Source organism: Talpa occidentalis, unplaced genomic scaffold, assembly GCF_014898055.3.
Source record: "Talpa occidentalis isolate TD23 unplaced genomic scaffold, MPIMG_talOcc4v2.1 talOcc4.12, whole genome shotgun sequence".
NCBI lineage: Eukaryota > Metazoa > Chordata > Mammalia > Eulipotyphla > Talpidae > Talpa > Talpa occidentalis.
Genome location: NW_023601212.1, coordinates 51,229,494 through 51,248,612, shown reverse-complemented (window position 1 = coordinate 51,248,612; position 19,119 = coordinate 51,229,494). Strand labels below are relative to the sequence as shown.

Genomic DNA, 19,119 nt, shown 5'->3' with positions numbered 1-19,119 from the left:
GTGTATCTGTTGATGTTTGTCTTGTGCCCCAGTATGTGATCGATCCTGGAGAATGATCCGTGTGCGCTTGAGAAAAATGTGTACTCCGTATTTTGGGGGTTTAGTGTTCTATAGATGTCTGTTAAGCCCAAATGCTCTAGGTCCTTATTTAGAGCTTTAGTTTCTTTACTTATTTTTTGTCTTGTTGATCTATCCATTGTTGATAGTGGTGTGTTGAAGTCTCCCACTACATATGTGTTTTCTCTGATGTCTGTTTTCAGAGATGACAACAGTTGTCTGATATATTTTGGTGCTCCTTCGTTTGGTGAGTATATGTTAATTAGTGTTATTTCTTCTTGAAGTATTGTCCCTTTGATGTAGTGACCGTTGGGATCCCTTTTTATTTTTTTGAGTTTGAAATCTGTTTTATCTGATATAAGTATAGCTGTTCCTGCTTTCTTTTTTGGTCCATTTGCTTGTAGGATTGTTTTCCATCCTTTAACTTTGAGTCTATTTTTATCTTTTGTAGCTAAATGTGTTTCCTGGAGACAGCAAAAGGTTGGGTTTTGTTTCTTAATCCAGGCTGCAACTCTGTGCCTTTTTATTGAAGAGTTTAGTCCATTTACATTTAGGGTTAATATTGATATGTTAGCATCTGTATTTGCCATTGTGTTTGTCTTTCCTTTTATTTTATTTATTCTTTCAATATCTTTTTTTTTCCTTGCCTTCTTTCATTGTTATTCGTCCCTCTGAGGTTCTGGCTTTAGGATTCCTTGTAGTATTTTTTGGAGTGGGGTTTATTGGTAATGAAGTTCCATAGTTTCTGTTTGTCTGGGAAGGTCCTTATTCTTTCTTCATAGAGGAAGGAAAGCTTTGCGGGATAGAATATTCTTGGTTGACATCTGTTTTCTTCGAGTCTGTTGACTATGTCCTTCCACTCTCTCCTTGCCCGTAGTGTTTCTTCAGAGAAGTCTGATGTCAGCCTGATTGGTTTTCCTTTGAATGTTATTTGTTTCTTCCCTCTTGTCAGCTTCATTATTTTTTCCTTGTCCTGGATTCTTGGAAGCTTCACTATTATGTGTCTTGCTGTATTTTTCCTTTCTTCATGGAAGTTTGGTGTTCTTCTTGCTTCTTGTATATCAATTTTCAGCTCCTTCTTCACATTTGTGAAGTTCTCTTCAATTATCTCCTGGAATATTTTCTCTTTTCCTACATCTCTCTCCTCTCCTCTGGTATTCCTATAACTCTTATATTCCCTTTCCTCATGGTGTCAGATAGTTCCCGAAGTCTTTCTTTGTTCTTTTTCCTTCGTACTTCTCTTTCCTTTTCTGTTTTGGTTCTTTTTATTTCTGTGTCTTCAAGAGAACTTATTCGTTCTTCCATTTCATCTATTCTGCTTTCATTGCTTTTCCCAGAATTCTTTAGTTCTTCCATTAATTCTTTGATCTCCTGCATTTCTTTTACTTCCCTCTTTAGGGACTCAATTTCATTCTTCTGATCGTTGATTATTTTTCCCTTATCATTGTTTTCCTTTATGAGTTCTGTCATTTTTTTAATCATGGCAATTTTAAATTCTCTTTCTGGAAGACTCAGAAGTTCCTCCAAGTTACTGTCTTTGCAGTCTGGGGGCTGGTTTTCTTTTTGTGGTGTGCTTCTTCCCTGAGGAGTTGCTATGTTGCGTGTGGTTCTTCTACTCCCTACTGTCTGTTTTCTAATTTGCCGTATGCGTTGGGACACTGTGTTGTTGGGACTGGCTGGCATGTTGGGTGAGCTTCTCTGGTCCCCTCTGGCTCCTCCAGGAGCCATCTGTCAGTTTGAAGCAGTCTTTACTGAAGAAAGGTCCCTGTTCTAAAATGCCGATGTGGGGACACACTCCCCTGTGCTCCTGGTCTGCTCCGGTGGTGGGTTCCCTCTCCCCCTGTGGGCTTGGACTGAAGGCCAGAGGTGTTCTGGTGTGGGCAAACTTCCCCGGCTCACCTCTGGCTCCTGAGGGAGCCTTCTGCAGGCAGTCTTTACTGAAGAAATGTCCCTGTTCTAAAATGGCGATGCGGGACACACTCCCTGCGTGTCCAGTCTCAGGCACACTCTTCTGCGCGCCTAGTCTGCCCCAGCTTTGGGTACTCGCTCCCCCTGTGGGCTCAGACTACTGGTCGGCAGGGTCCCAGCGTGGGCTAACTTCCCAGCTGGCCACTGGGTCCTCCAGGAGCCTCTGCTGGTTTCAAGTCGCAAGGTGGCACCAGAGATCTCTCCTAGAGCCCTTGGGGAGCTGTTTGTTTTTTTTTTTTTTTTTTCACCCCGTGGGACAGGAACCAGAGCGGGAATGGTAGGGTAAACCTCAACGGCTTTGGGGTGCTGTGTCTGCCTTGTGCCCCACCGTCGTGGAGAATCCACTCCCCGAATTTTGTGCCCCGGATCTCAGTTCCAAAGCCCTCAGGTCCAGAACGCGGGCTGTAGCCCAGTTCAGTGTCCACAGAATGGCGTCTTTTGCACCCCGCTCCAGTGCCTGGGTGCCTGGTTCCTGGATACTCAGTGAGGGACTTTCACCTCAGTGAGGGTCTTCGCGCGCGTCTCCCTGCAAGTCTAGGTCGCAGGCGCGTGGCCTTGGGCAGCTGTGATCCCAATCCGCGTTTGCAAAGCACTATATTCTTAAAGTCAGATCACAGACTCTTCTTTCTCACAAACTAACAAACTGACCAAGAAATATTTCAAAGCAATGAAAGAAGGAAGCACAATTTATTTTTTTAAAGAAATATGGCCAGAGGTGAGAGTAAAGATTCTAAAAAGTGACTCAGTCATCAAACCACATCCTTGTACACCAGAGCAGTAAGGAAGAGCAGTGAGTGGATAAAATACCCAACTTTTCTATTCACATTCCCAGTTATTTTTTAAAGAAATAGTCTGAGCAACAGACCTAGATCCTATGACCAAGCAAATGTATTTTCAGATTTTTATTTACAAGAAATGAAAACATTTCTCAAAAAGGACTTGTGCAAGAATATTCAGAATAGCCAAAACCAGAAGCAACACAAGTATCTATCAACAGGAGAATGGATAAACCAATTGTATTACAGTCACACAGTTGAATATTATTTCATAATAAGGAATCAGTACATAAAAGACATAGAACTGAGTGAAAGATGTCAGACACAAATGAGCAGATAATCCTGATTCTGCTTACATGCAAACTTAATCCATGATGATAGTGTCCAGAAAAATAGTTGCCTGTCTGATGAGAAGACTGACAGACAGGGCTCGTAGGGAACATTCTGAGGAAATGTAGTTCTCTATCTTGATGGTCCCTTCCTGTAGATAACATGACATATACATATGTCAAACCCATCAAGCCATACACTTAAAATCTATACACTTCACTATATGTGAATTACAAAATGATAACCTTTTTATGCTTAAAAGTTTTAAATAAATGGGCCTCCCTGGTAACACAATGGGTTAAGCCTCAGCACTAGGAAGCTATCGCCAGCCACTTCAGCATGAGATGGATCCCCGGCCAGGTTGCTGACCCACATGGCCCAGCAGACCTCTCCTGTCTGGCCTGCTGTTCCCCTCAGCAGTGTATTTCAGTCACTCTGCCTGTTCTGCTCCCCGCTCTGTCTCTGGTGAATTCTCTCACCCCCCACACCTCTGGCCTGTACCCCAGTTCTTGAATGCATAAATAAATAAAATAAATCTTAAAGATAAAAGTTTTAAGTAAATGAATAAAATCAGCAGCAGCTGAAGGGATAACTGGACAGCCCAAGAATAAAAGCACAGAAACCACCAACATGAACAAAGGCCCATTTATTTAAAACTTTTAAGCATAGGGCCTCCCCTGGTGGCGCAGTGGTTGAGTGCTGGGCTGCAAAACTGCCCGCAGCCTCTGCAGCGCCGGTTCGATCCCCGGTCACCGACGAGGGTCCCACATGGTTCTCAGACCTCTCCTGCCACCTGCTGCTCCCCTCAGCAGTGTATTTTGTCAGTCTGTCTGTTATGTTCCCCGCTCTGGCTCTGGTGAATTCTCTCACCCTCCCACGCTTCCCAGTGCTTGTATAAAGTACCCTGGGCTTGTATAAATAAATAAATAAATCTTTAAAGAAAATAAATAAATAAAACTTTTAAGCATGAAAAGGTAATCATTTTGTAATTCACATATAGTAACACCAACATGAACAAATCTCTGTCAGTTTCAGAAATTTCTATGGAGTCTGCCCAACTAATTTTTTCATGCCTAGAAGGAAAGTTGGGATGACAAGGCAGGACTATCAAAATCAACCCAGCACATCACCAACAATAAAGAGGGATTTGACAGGAGAAAAAACAAAAGAGAAAATAAGATGACTTTCAGGGAAAACGGGAGACAAACACATGGCAGGTCCTATGAAAGTCTCCACTCCTCCGGGAAGTAAGAGGATGTGGCCTAAACCCAGAATCTCCCTGTCCCTAACTAAAAGAGCAGTTGAGACAAGTCAGTAAACACAAAGTGTCAATTATCTTTGAAAGCAGTGAGGGTTCTGTGGTTCATCTTAAACCTGGAGAAATATCTGAAACCCACAGAAATAAGAAACTTCTCTCAAACAGGTGGGAGAAACCATAGGCCAAGTGTTTTCAATGACCTTTATATAAACATCGGTGGGTCCACCCATCACCACAGCCAACCACACTCTCTATCAACTTCTACTCTCCTCTATCCCCATGCTGTCAGATCAAAGAAAAGCACATTGAAGGTTCAATATATCCAGTCGCAGAAGAGCAGTTAAGAGACTAACAAAGCCTCGCTGGGGGTGAAGGCAAGGAGATACATCAAAACTGTATCAAAATCAATTAGAGGGTGATGGAGGCGCCCACATCAAAAAGGAATAAGACACAATACAATGGCACGGAGCACCAGACACATTGTGCAGACTAGGGACCCAGTAATCCTACTTTAACATTGTGTCAAACATAGTAAAGTGTAGAATATTTCATAATACAAGTGCAAGATGATGAAGGGCAAGTCACTGAATGTGACCATACATGCCTTGTGGACATAGCAGATGAACCACTGTGCACTGGGTCTTTGAGCAGAAGCAGATGGAAGGGAGAGAGCAAGAAACCTACATCTACATCTCCTCCTCCTTCCCACCCATCATTGAAGCAGTCAAAGGGAGAAAGAAGGAATGAAGGATGGGAAAAGGCCCTGGACAACAGGTTAAAGCAGCTCCACAGTAGTGATGAGATGCAAAGTAAGACGAAGTAGTACAGAAAGTACTGTCCTATGTTGAGGTAGAGACTTCACCTTTACACTGCAAAAAACCATGCTGCATAACTAACCACTTTCTTACACTTGTTTTTCAGCCAACTATAAACTTTCAAAGGCAATGCAAGCCCCAGTCTTAACAATAAACAGTAATATAACAAAGTGGAGTTGACCAAATAAAAGCAGCAATTATTGAAAGAAAATCTGTAGTCTTACAAATAATGAGTAATCCACCTGGAAGGAGATAAAAGAAAAGTAAACATTCTACATAGACAACCAGAATATGTGCCATTCATATGTGCATTTTCATAGAATCATGCTTTCTGTTAGTCCTAAAAACTGAAGCATCTGTGAATGCTAAAAGCTGATATATTTTTCCCACTTGCATAATAACACTATTTATTTTATCAAGCTTCCAAAACAATTTACCCCTAGCAGAGACATAATAATCTAATAGCACAAACTTTATCCTTAGGGGAATTTTTATTTATTTATTTATTTATTTATTTTTTAAGATTTATTTATTTATTTATTTATACAAGCAGTGGGTACAGTCAGAAGCACTGGAGGGTAAGAGAATTCATCAGAGCCAGAACGGGGAGCAGAACAGGCAGACTGACGAAGAAGTACACCGCTGAGGGGAGCAGTGGGTGGCAGGAGAGGTCTGCGCGCCAGGTGGGACACTTGCCTGGTGGCCGGGGATCGAACCGGCCCTGCAGAGGCTGCGGCAGCTTCGCTGGCCCAGCACTCAACCGCTGCACCACTAGGGGAGGCCCAGGGAAATTTTTTTTTTTAATTACAGAAAAAAGTCATTATTTGCTCCACATTACAGTCTGGCTATTTCACTGAGTAAAGACTGAAGGAAAAAGTGTATATAATTAATGCTGATACTGAAATTTAATCACCCCTGGAAGGGCATGTTCCCCTCTTGCTTAGGTATGGAAAAATTCAATGACAGTAATTGGCATTCCACCCAAACAGTGAAGACCCTAAAAAACACATTATCTAATTAAAATGCAGAAAGACAACTCTGCTCTCTAATTATTATAAGCACAAGAGAGACAATTTAAATTCATAAACAACTCTAAGAAGCTAACAAGAGCAAGCTTACCATGAATTGAAATATGAAAACAAGCTGGAGCTAATAATAAATAGAAATAGAAAATACCAAGGGCTTATCACCCAGTAAACCATATGCTCTGAGCCATGATTCGGATCACCTATGAAGTCAAACCCAGACTTCACAGCATTACATTTTAACATATCGAAAAGTCAATAAACCCTTAAGGGAAAAACACAACTCCATACAGCCCACTGCCATTAGCAGCTTTGTCAATTACCTTAGTGTACAGCAGAGGTTGAGTAACAGACTGACCTCTTTCAACAATGTTAAAGCTGTCACCATCTCAGCCTAATAAACACATGTTCCCAATAACTTGCCCCCATGAATAAGCCCCTTTCAAAAAGAGAAATAGGACTCACATGAACACTAGCCCTCTTGATTAGAAAGCACATACTTAGTGGACTGTGAAGGTTTCCCCCAATTCGCAGGCTGCAGGCCACATTCACAATCAATTAGTTAACATCAAATCCCCTTTTGTTTCCCACCAGTGACATTTTGTCACTCTGTTACTTGACTCCTAAACAAATGCTTCCTCTGGCTTGCATCCAGATTCCCTGCCAACCAGGCCCCTCCCAGATGATAGGAACTGGCCTCCATAGATATGAGGAGCCTTCTAGAATTTCTTTAATATGACAGAGAGAAAAATGTTTCCAAAGTAACTCCCCAAAGCAACTAAGGCATGTGCAAGATTTGTTTCATTAAAGAAAACCACTTGTTCCCTTTCTTGTACTTTTCTTGAGTCTTGGGCAAGTATCTTTCAGTCATATCCTCTGGGTTGGAAGGGCTCCAGGAAAACCACACTCAACAGAGAACAGAACTCCCGGTTATCTCAGTAACGACCTTTGGCATCTCAGAAGCTCACATTCATTAACTGCAAAATGGGTAATTTTTGTTAATTCCATTTCTACGTCAAAGCGTTACTAATTTATGAAGCAGCATCTATCCAAGAAGTGGTCTGCTGTCTTCAATTACAGAGTGGGAGCTCTCATTTTAAATTAGTGTAAGCCCAACCCTCACCCCTAAACTTCATTCCTGAAGGTTAATGGGCGGCTAATGAGCCATTCCAACCATTCATTATTCCTAATATTCTCTTCAATATCTTAAGTTGCAGAATTTATCCGAATGTATTTCTGTTGACAATGTGCTATTAATAATTTCAGTAACATTCCTACTAGCATTTTCAATTATTACTTTGTCAGCTTACCTTCTAATTCCACTACTCCTTCCAATCCCCAAACTTAGATTAACATAACCGTCTTATTTCCTTTTAAGGGTCACTGAGCATTGCCAGAGGGAATCACATAAATATGTTAATTGGATCCATCACAAATTTATGAGATTCAACTCCAGCTGCTCAGCAAACCATTAATTTATTTATTCTCTGCTCCCTTTTTCAGTGTCTAAAAGTAATTCTTCCAAACCTTCATCAGTCAGTTCAAGCACTAGACTCCCTGCTTTTGTTTCTGCCTTCCTTGTTCTGAGCAGACAACTTTCCAGAAAAAAAAAAAAAAAAAAAAAAGGAAAGAAAAGAAAAAAGAGGGCCTCTCTGGTGGCGCAAGTGTTAAGATGCAACCTATGAAGCTGTCCGTAGATCCTGCAGCACGAGTTCAATTCCCGGCCAGGGAGCTACCCACATGGCACAGCAGACTTCTCCTGACTCCCCCGCTGCTCCCCTCAGCAGTGCATTCAGTCAATCCACCTGTTCTGTTCCCCACTCTGTCTCTGGTGAATCCTCTTACCCCCCATGCTTCTGGCCTGTACCTCAGTTCTTGTATGCATAAATAAATAAATCTTTAAAAAAATAAAAGAAAAAGAGAAGACTTTAGCCATGAACTCCTTCAACTTCCCTTTTCTTCATTTATATCTTATTCGACCTTTGCAGCACTGGATGTCTTCTCCTGCCACCAGTCCTACCAGTGCCACCTCCTGAAAATAGCACCAAAGGCCTCAGACCTGGTATCTCAAAGAGCATTTTATTGTCAGTGTGGGCCAACAACTCACAAAGAACTAGATGTGATCATCTGGCACTGCCTCGTGGTGCTGTTGCCTCCATTGCTATCTGGTCCAGTGTCCCATGCTGTCCACACTGTTGCTGCGATGCTGTGGCGTCATCTCAGTGGCCCTGCCTGTGAGCACCTGCAGCTGCAGTGAGTTGGATCCTGGTCCAATGTGATGGTGTGCCACATGCTCTAGACCCTTGTTGGCAGGATAATGTTATCTTGGATAAATTACCTTTTGTTTGGAACATCTTTGGGGGGAAATAGTTGGCCACCTGTGGCCTTAGAGCCTCTGTCTCCCGTTTGTTAAATATACCCCATTGTTGTTGTTCTCTGAAACTGAGTGGTCTTGAAATTGTGCACACAGGTGAAAACCCACAGACAGTGACCTGTCCTCTCTTGGGCGCTGATCTTGGATGGCTCTAGCCCTGTTTCAGTGTTTTTCCAAAGCTATTCCCTCCTTCATGATTCAAATGCAGCTCTCCACCTCTCTTCTAAAGTTGTCTCTAAATCACATGTTCCATTTCTTTTTTTTTAAACATTTATTTATTTATGCATACAAGAACTGGGGTGCAGGCTAGAGGTGTGGGTGGTAGAGGGGTGAGAGGATTCACCATGGAGAGTGGGGAATAGAAAAGGCAGATTGACCAAAGTACACTGCTAAGAGGAGCAGCAGGTGAGCCAGGAGAGGTCTGCTGCAACATATGGGTAGTTCCCTGGCTGGGGATCGAACTCATGCTGCAGTGGCTGCAGATAGATTCATAGGTTGCATCTTAACCCCTTGAGCTACCAGGGAGGCCCACATCTCCCATTTCTTTTATCAGTGTTTCTCTTCTACTCCAGAGTCCCTTTCTCCCTTCTGCTTATAACTCATGCTCAAAACTGCAAATAAAAAATTCTCTCCCATTAAACTTCCTTGATTTTGGAGGAAGTCTGAGCAATGTCGTTTCTGGCTGAACATCAGCATACCAGGGACTATTCTTTAGTGTGGAACAAAAAGCACAACTTTTCGGTAGACAGCAAGTTGTCTGTATCACACCTGTGCTTAGCTTTTCTGACACCTTTCAGCCAACCTTTAACTAAATCTTTTTTTCTCAGATTTGCAATTGAGGAGCTCATTCTAATATTTTATTTTTATTGCCGTATCTCCTTTCTCTCTAAGCCCTGCTTGGATTAGATTATCTACACCTATCACTTCTATGTAAAATCTTACATAGTTAAACTCCAAACTCACATTTTCAACACTTTACTTAACACTACCACTATGAATCATCTACAAGCCATTCAACATGGCAGTATCAGGATGCTTTGGGTTATAAGTAACAAAAAGTGTCTACTGATTCTATCTTGGATCATAAGTAAATTTACAGTCCCATTTAACAATAGGTAGAACAGACTACTGGCACTGTTTAAATGTATAGCAAGGACCTGAATCCTCTCTGTACTTTTTTTTTTCTGGCTGTCCCCACCTCTACATGTGGCCTGTTTTGTCTGGAACTTCTCGAGCTGTTGGCAAGATGAATACAACAATTCTGGGGTCACCTTCTATCCTACCATCAACCATAAGAGGAAGTGTTTCACATCCTTAAGAGAAGTTGATGAAAGTCCCACTGAATGAGATCCATGATTATTCCTAAACCATCACTGACAGATGGAATGGTATTGCCATACGTAGCTTTGACCAGAATTTGAAACTGTTGACATTTAGGGCTAGGTAGTGCCTTGTTGTAGAGGGCTTGTTCCATGCATTTTAGAATGCTAGGCAGCACCATTTGGCCCTACTCACTACATGCCCATAACATTCCCCATTTGTGACAAACAAAAATCTTCACACTTTGCCAAATGTCCCCTGAGGTGGGGCGAAAATCACCCCAGAGTGAGAACTACCAACTTAGCTGATATACTACTAACCATGATATAGCTTTTTTTTTAAAAAAAAGTATCATCTTAAGAAGGTAGGAAATGAATGTTGACTAGGCATTCAATAGTGACCACTATAATGCTCAAAATCAAATGTTTTCTACTCCCACCTCCAAAATTATATTTCTCCTCCTCAAGTCTCAACATTAACTAGTATATTACTCTCTAGATACTCAATGATCAAAACAAAAACCTGGGAGTCATACTCAAATGTCCCTTATTGCCACCTATGTCCAGTCACCCACAGTCCTATCAACATTGATAATGAAGCATCTTGTAGAATTGTTCTCATTTCCACTGTCACCTAAGTAACTATGTGAACAATGACCACTCTGTTTCTGTCTTCTAGAATTTCCTACAGTTTTGAAAGTTATCTTTTTTTTTAGTACTCGTCTTATTTTTTTTATTTTTTTAAATAAATTTTATTTTTATATTCCCCATACAATTGCAAAACCCCCCCATTCTGGCCCCAATCCCTCCCCTCCTGCCCCCCACCCCCCAAAAAGTGTCTCTGGTTCATAGTTTTTTGTTGATTTTGATTAGCCAGAAAGAAAAAGAAAAATACCGGATGGTCTCACTCATAGCAGGAATCTAGAAAACCTAAATAAGAGACCAGGAAAATGAATAACTATAAGAAAGTGAGTATCTTTTTTTTTAAGATTTATTTATTTATTTATACAAGCACTGGGTACAGTCAGAAGCGCGGGAAGGCGAGAGAATTCACCAGAGCCAGAGTGGGGAACAGAACAGGCAGACTGACGAAATACACTGCTGAGGGGAGCAGCAGGCGGCAGAAGAGGTCTGCGCGCCATGTGGGACCCTCGCCTAGCGGCAGGGGATCGAACCAGCGCTGCAGAGGCTGCGGGAAGCCTCGCAACCCAGCGCTCAACCACTGCGCCAGCAGGGAGGCCCTAAAGTTATCTTTTTTTTTTTAAAGGTTTTATTTATTTATACAAGAGCTGGGGTACAGGCCAGAGACACGGGAGGGTGAGAGGATTAACCAGAGACAGAGTGGGGAACAGAACAGGCAGACAGACCGAAAACACTGCTGAGGGGAGCAGTGGGTGAGACATGAGAGGACTGCTGCACCATGTGGGTATCTCCCTGGCTGGCCGGGAATTGAACCCATGCTGTAGAGGCTGAAGACAGCTTCACAGTGCTGCGTGCAACCCACTGTGCCACTGGGGAGACCCAAAATTTATCTTGTAAAGGACAAATCTTATGACATCACTCACCAATTTAAAACCATTTGATGACTTCCCACCAACCACAAATCTAAACTGAAAATCTTCATAGATAGTCCTTAGTGATTTATCCCTTCTGTGGTTACAGCTTCAGCTCCTGGCACCTGCTTATCTTATTTTTTTTTTTACCACTCCAGCCTATTTATCGTTCTTCAAACTAGACATGCCATCTGACAAATCAGTGACTTTCTTGTGTTAGTCCTTCTGTCTGAAATAAACTTTCCACTTTTACTTCTTTTTTTAAAGATTTATTTTTGTTTATGCCTACAAGAACTGGGGTATAGGCCAGAAGTTCTGGGGGTGAGAATATTCACCAGACAGAGTGGTGAACAGAACAGGCAGACTGACTGAAATACACTGCTGAGGGGAGCAGCGGGCAAGTCAGGAGAGGTCTGCTGCACCATGTGGGTTGCTCCCTGGCTGGTCAGGATCGAACTCATGTTGCAGAGGCTGCAGATAGCTTCACTGTGCTGTGCTTAACCCTTTGCGCCATCAGGGAGGACCTACTTTGACTTCTTAATCTTTCTTCATGTCCTTTATAATTCTTATGCATCATTTCTTTTTTGATGACTTCTATTCATCCCATGAGAAAATAAATTACTATAGCAGCTGAATTCCCAGAGGACTTTTTATAAAATTAAAATATAATTTTAACTGAAGGATTTAATGAATCATATTATAACTTTATTCAGCCTGCCCAGCTAGATCATGCACTGCTTAAAGTGAGGCATTATCTCCAAGAATATCAACAACTCCTGGCACAGTGCTTAGAACATAACATGATGGCTCTAAATGCAGGGATGTTGAAATGAGTAAAATGAATTCATTTCAATGTATTTGCCAAAAATTATGAGTCTCCGGGACTAAGTCTAATCAGTCAGCATTCTAATAATGTCAAATTATCTGAAAAATGTGTATATCCTATAAAATGTTAATACTTGTTCAAGTCAAATCCAAACACCAAAAATCAGTGTGTCAAAGGGTGGGGAAGGGTAAGAACAAAGAGAAAAGGAAGCACAATGACTATGGTGGTGTTTGATGGGTGATTTGGTGGTGGGTGCCCCAATGTGGTAATACCTGATGGGGATATCCAAATAGTCCCTCAATTAATAATAAATAAAAAATTATAATTGAAAAATCAGTGTGACAAAAATCCAGCAAATCAAGTATAAAATCATTAAAATGTTAAGAGGGACAATAATTTCCAATTCTCTGAATGATTCAGAGAAGTCATTATACAAGTGCATTCCTAGAGACTGTCCAAATCACTCCTCATCAGGAGGCATGGTTGGGGTCTCTGAGAACAGGCTCTAGAACAGGATGGTCCTTGGACTCCAAAAGTTACTAAACTAGAAAAGCAATCAGGTCTGAGAAAACAAGCAAAAACCACATTTCTGGAAGATAAGGAGTGTTAAAAAAATTGTCAAGCCAAAGTAGAAACTGAATTTTGCTTAATTGCTTTTAGTCTATTGTTATCTTTCTTTGTCACAGAGGTTCCAGTCTGGGATCTTTGCCAGGCAAACAATCAAAAACCCAGAAGGAAGTCTGTTAGCACAAAGATGTTTCTACGGCATTCCTTATGAACAAAAAGTGGAAGTACCTACATATCTAGTATAATAATTATATTTTTTTTACATTTACTCAGTGAAATTGCTCTGAAGACTACGCAGCACAGGAAACCATGACATATGAGTATGTTCTAGTCACAATTACATCAAGAAAAAAAATTATAAATGGATAGGCTCTGCCTAAATACACCTAAGATGATAATGGCTATGACAGAGTGTTAGCAATCTCTAAATTTTATAGTGTCATTATCATCCAAATATTCTATACTTGAGGTATACTACTTTTAAAAAGTTTAACTTCAAGTCAGCAGGAGAACCACCAATGCAGTCATAATTAAATGTTGTCCACTGAGACATGCCTTTAAGCATAGAAAACATACAGTACCATCTTCATGTAAGACCAGTGTCAGGATGGATTATCACTAAGGAAGGTCTACACAGGCCTTATAAACACCCTGTTTGAAGTCAATTCTTAGAAAGTCCCAGAATCTTGGAACTGAACTCAGAATTGAAGTCATAAGCCTGATGAATCTTGTCCAAAAGGATATGGATTAGCTAAACCCAGTTGACAAGGGCCACTCAGAAACATCTAAAATTTTCTTCTCAGAGAGAGAACCTTAATCATGGTGGTGACCTGCCAAACCTAGGTGACTGTTACTACTCTTTGTTCGGGACCTTGACATTGTTAGCCTGTTGATCATGGTACAAAGGAATCAGGATTCGGGAATGCTACAGTTCCAAGGACTTCCTCTTTTTGAGCATATATAAGAACGATCCCTTAAATCTATTTAGAGAAACGTAATAGTGTACCAATAACACCTTGCTAAATCTTATATCTGAAGTGAGATTCTGATAATAATGTTACAAGGAGGCCTATCCTCATTGATTTCTATTTAGCCCCATTTGCCAGGAATAGGCAAGGATACACACAGTTCTCCTCTGAAATGGCATAAAACTGTTACCACACCAAGGGAGAGGTAAAAACAAGTAAGACAGACCAGTGCTGAGCTGGGTGCAGCATGAACCTATTACCTTTAATTAATATCTGGTGATCAGAAATACTTCCTTCATAAGGGTCGGCACTTAAATGTCTCTTGTATTTTCACTTCCTACTCATTCAGCCAGAATAGAAAGAAAAGTGTTGCTAATTTTTTGCCCCATGGTGGAAGCAAATAAATATTAGTGGTGGGCACATAAAGATTATAAATTCTGAAAATGGATAAAGGCCATCTCCAGAATGCTGGAAGTGGAGGCAGGGTGTAGGGCTGAAGAGAACTCTCCCTTCCCCAGTCCTATTTAAAGGTTCACAAAGATCAAATTTCTTAAAAATTTCTATGTGAGGGCCTCCCTGGTGGTGCAAAGCACCACAAAGCACTGTGAAGCTATCCGCAGCCTCTGCAGCAGGAGTTAGATCCAGGGAGCTACCCATATGGCGCAGCAGACCTCTCCTGTTTCATCTGCTGCTCCCCTCAGCAGTGCATTTCAGTCAGTCAGCCTGTTCTGTTCCCCACTCTGTCTCTGGTGAATCTTCTCACCCCCACCCCCAAACATATGCCTCTGGCCTGTATCCCAGTTCTTGTATGCATAAATAAATAAATCTTTAAAAACATTTCTTTTTGCATTTTGGTAATATAACGTGGAGTGCACTGCTTTATTGTTTAAAAAAAAAAAGCACCATATTTCTACAGGGAAAAAACCACATAGGTTACATTATGACATACATTATATATGTGATACATGTAATATTTAGTATATTATATATAATCATGTCTGAATTTCCTTGTGTGATTATTTTCTCTTCTTTTTTAACATATGCAAACCACTTGTTTTTCTCTATATTGTAATGACCTGATTGTTGCCTTCAACATTTTATCTAATTTAAAGGGTAAAGCTAAATAAATTTTTTTCTGTGGGTGCCACCTGTGAGCACTTCCGGCTGTTGCCATGAGTTGGAACTTGGTCTACTGCTTCCTGACAGACAAAGTCTCCAGGCTCTCACTGAATTGTGCCATCTGGTACCAGCAGACTTTGATTTGGACTACCGGACACTGCAGACACTATCTGGTGTAGGGTGGCCAGCCATTTGTGGCCTTAGATACTTTTTGTTTCCCCAATTACCCTTTTGTTAATAAACCCCATTGTTGTTGCACCCTGAGTCTGAGTGGTGTCTTGAAATTGCAAGTGAATGGGTGAGAATCCAGTGACCAGTCCCCCCAGTTCCAAAACAGAACTTTCAAAGAATTTGCATACTTGCTCTCTTGGATAAAGCCTAAGCTAGCATCCTGGAGAATGCAGGACCACACTGGGCGGAGTGAGACATTCAGATGCAGTTATCCTAGACTATCAAGGCTGACTCAGCAGCTTCTCACAGAAGTATCAGTGAATCCAGCCAAGACCAAAAAACCAGCCAACTGAGCACAGTCAAAATTGCTGACCCACAGCACTGTGAACTTTATTAAATGATAGTTATTTTCTACCACTGAGTTTTGGTTAATTTGTTACACAACAAAAGGTAACTGATAGAGCTGCATACTATAAATTCTTAGACACCAATGCAAAAATTCTCCTCATTCCCAAACACTCAGAAAGGCTGTTTTTCATCACAATGATGTCAAGGGAGGTATTATGTAAAATTTCCCTCAAGAATCAAATACTTTAGATTATGCTTACTTACACAATTTTTAGACACAGTCATGTGTGGCATAACAAAGTTTCAGTCAATGATAGCAAGAATATATGACAGTGGTCACTATAAATAGCCTAGGTATATAGAGTCTGTACCATCTCAGTTTGTGAATGTAAACTCTATGATGTTTGCACAATAACAAAATCACACACGCTTCTCAGAATGTATCCTTGTCGTTATGCAACATATCATAGTAATATAAAAACAAAATTTTTAGGGCCTCCCCAGTGGCACAGTGGGTTGAGTGCAGCACTATGAAGCTGTCCGCAGCCTCTGCAGAACAGGTTCAATTCCTGGCTGGCCAAGGAGATTCCCATATTGTGCAGCAGATCTCTCCTGTCTTACCTGATGCTCCCCTCGGCAGTGTTTTTGGTCTTTCTGCCTGTTCTGCTCCCACTCTGTCTCTGGTGAATCCTCTCACCCTCCCATGCCTCTGGCCGGTACCCCAGCTCTTGTATAAAAATAAATTAATCATTAAAAAAAAAAAAACAAATCACATACAGTATTGTAAATCAGCATTACCTTAATAAACATAATTAAAAAATAGACTATCAGTACATTTGGAAGAAATGCAAAGATATGATTATAAGGTCAATTCTTTTTAAAAATCATTCTAGGATTATAACCTGACTATATGCTTTCCTAAATGAGAAATAGGTTAATGTGATTAAATATTTTTTCAAGATCAAAACGTAAATGAGTGTTCAGAGCTAATAATCAAATTTACATCTTTCTGATTCCAAAATCTGCTTTTTCCATTAAACCAGACTGGTTGTTTTTTTATTTTGAAGGTATGTGACTAATACCCTAATTTCTTAAAGACTTAGACATATAAAAACTCTATCTCCCTCCTCCTTGGCTTTGTGTTGCATTCAGCAAAATTATCTTTTATGCCACTTGCATTAACTCATAGAACTAAAGCCAAACTCCTTAAATTTGTTTGTTGACTCTTTCAAGTGGCAGATGCAGCATAAATGTATGAACTCTTTCAGTTCCACCATTCTCTGGAGCATCTCCAAAGTCTCACCTACTCCAAGGTCTCACCTATTCCAAGGTCTTACCTACTCCAAGGTCTTACCTCCAAGATCTCACCAACTCATTTCAATGTGGATTTTCCTGTTAAATCAGCCCTCTCCTTTAAATGTTCTCACTTTGACTAACCTGTCTTTTAATTCACAGCTGAAGTATAGGAGAAGAGCACAAAAGCATAGCACAGGGTCTCCCTGGTGGTGCAAGGGGTTAAGTCTCAGCTCTAGGAAGCTATGGCCAGTCACTTGAATATGAGCTCTATCTCCAGCCAGGGAGCTGACCCACATGGTGCAGCAGACCTCTCCTGTCTTGCCGCGGACCAGCACAGCGATGGACGATGAGGCTGTCTCAGGGTTGAGAGATTGCGCAGGGTGGTCAGGGATTCGATGAATAAATGACACACAGACACACTTCAAGAGAGTGAAAATCTGAGTGCACCTTTATTAAGCTAGTGGTCAGTATATATATGTTTTTTCTAAAGGCATAGGAACAGTGAACATCAAAGAGATCAGTTTGTTCATAGGCTTAGCTTAATTGACAGGGCAGTGATTTATGTCCGAAGTTACACCTGGACCTAGCCTCATTCCTAATTGGACAGGCTATAAATTCTTTCTACTGTTCTATATAATTATTTTCTAGTTGCACTAACTATCACTATTACCTACTCATTTTTACTCATAATTAATTGTCATGGGTGAATTTATTTTATAATGCAGTTAATATCATAGGTACTAAAGTCAAACACATAATAGAAAGATTATTAAACTAACAATTCTATTATTACACAGTGTTAGTAATGTTTCATTTGGATTAGCCTGTTTATTAAATTATTTATATTTTTAAATTAGCAATCAATGACCAGAAAAAGGAAAGATTTTAGAGAGACAGTTGTAGCAGAATAAAGTTTGTGGGCCTTGAGAAAGCGAGATAAGGTTCCAGGTGGTCAGCATTTCTTTTAATCATCTTTGTGGCAGCTTCTGGTGGTCATTATTTCTTGGCAGGCATTCGGCTTCTCTGCATCTTAGGGAGTTTGCTGTTCTCCCCCTGCGCGCATGGTTCCTTGCCCACGCCGGACCTCAGGGACCATGGCAACAGCCATTAGCCCTGAAGGTCACTGCAGGGGGGGGTGCAGCATGTCTCACCCGCTCACTGCTCCCCTCAGCAGTGTATTTCAGTCAATCTGCCTGTTCTGCTCCCCACTCTATCTTTGGTGATTCCTCACACACACCCCCCCCACACCTCCGGTCTATACCCCAGCTCTTATATGCATAAATAAATGAATTTTTAAAAAAAAAACAGAGCACAAATCAAGACATGAAAACATTCATTATATGTAAGATGCAACTTACTCTCACCTATAAGGTGCACCTGGCTCTTGATTATACATATTGTACACTTTTTGGACGAGATCTATCTCTTTCCTTATATTTTGAAATAATGGGTATTTGGTAAATGAAGGTTGAGGAAATATTTTAAGTGGAAACTATAACCCCCTCCTCCTTGGCTTTGTGTTGCATAAAACAAAATTATCTTTTATGGCATTTAATATGAACTTTATATTTTTCCTTGCTAAGGGCTATTAATATTGCACCACTGAGGGGATTTTTGTTTTTCTTCCTATCACCATCTTTCAACAAGTCTGGCTGCAAGTAAATGAGATCAGCATTTCAAGAGCCAACTATTGTGTGGCGTATTGTCTGTACTTGCTAAACTTTATTTTCCCCACAATTTGCCTCCGTTTCTATCGCTGACTCTATCTTGTAATGAAAATGAATGCCTTGATTTAAATGAGTGATATGAAATATGATCTATTATGCCTGCTGGCACACAGTATGTTTCACCTCATTACCACATTCTTAAAGAATAATTAGCATCTCCAGGGATGAGTTGGGTATTACCTATCCAACATTTGCAGATTCCTTTATTCACAGTTAGAAAAACAGTGGTTCTATCCTTTCTACACTCTAAGCCTCAATTATAAATTCTACCAGTTCTGAAAACTGATATTACTCTCTAGGGAACATAGATCATTTTACTGTTTAATCAGTTACTTGCCGGCAGGGTCCAAACTCTCCATTTGCATGCTTAGAAAATTGACCTTATAATCATATCTTTGCATTTCTTCCAAATGTACTGATAGTCTATTTTTTAATTATGTTTATTAAGGTAATGCTGATTTACAATACTGTATGTGATTTAGGAGTACAGGGTCACACCGTACAAATATGTTATCACACCACACCCACTGTAACAGGGTGGTCCCTAGAAAAAGGGAAGGTTCCAGATTCCCTGCCCCACCCAAGGTAGGGTGAAGATGAACAGAGAGAAGAAGCTAGGGAG

The 19,119-nt window shown here is 40.7% G+C and overlaps 1 protein-coding gene across 2 annotated transcripts in view; it reads right to left on the bottom strand.

Moving 5' to 3' along the window:
• Positions 1-19,119, bottom strand: part of HMCN1 (hemicentin 1) — a 508,306-nt gene that overhangs the window by 457,132 nt on the left and 32,055 nt on the right. The gene's annotated exons all lie outside the window — the stretch shown is intronic.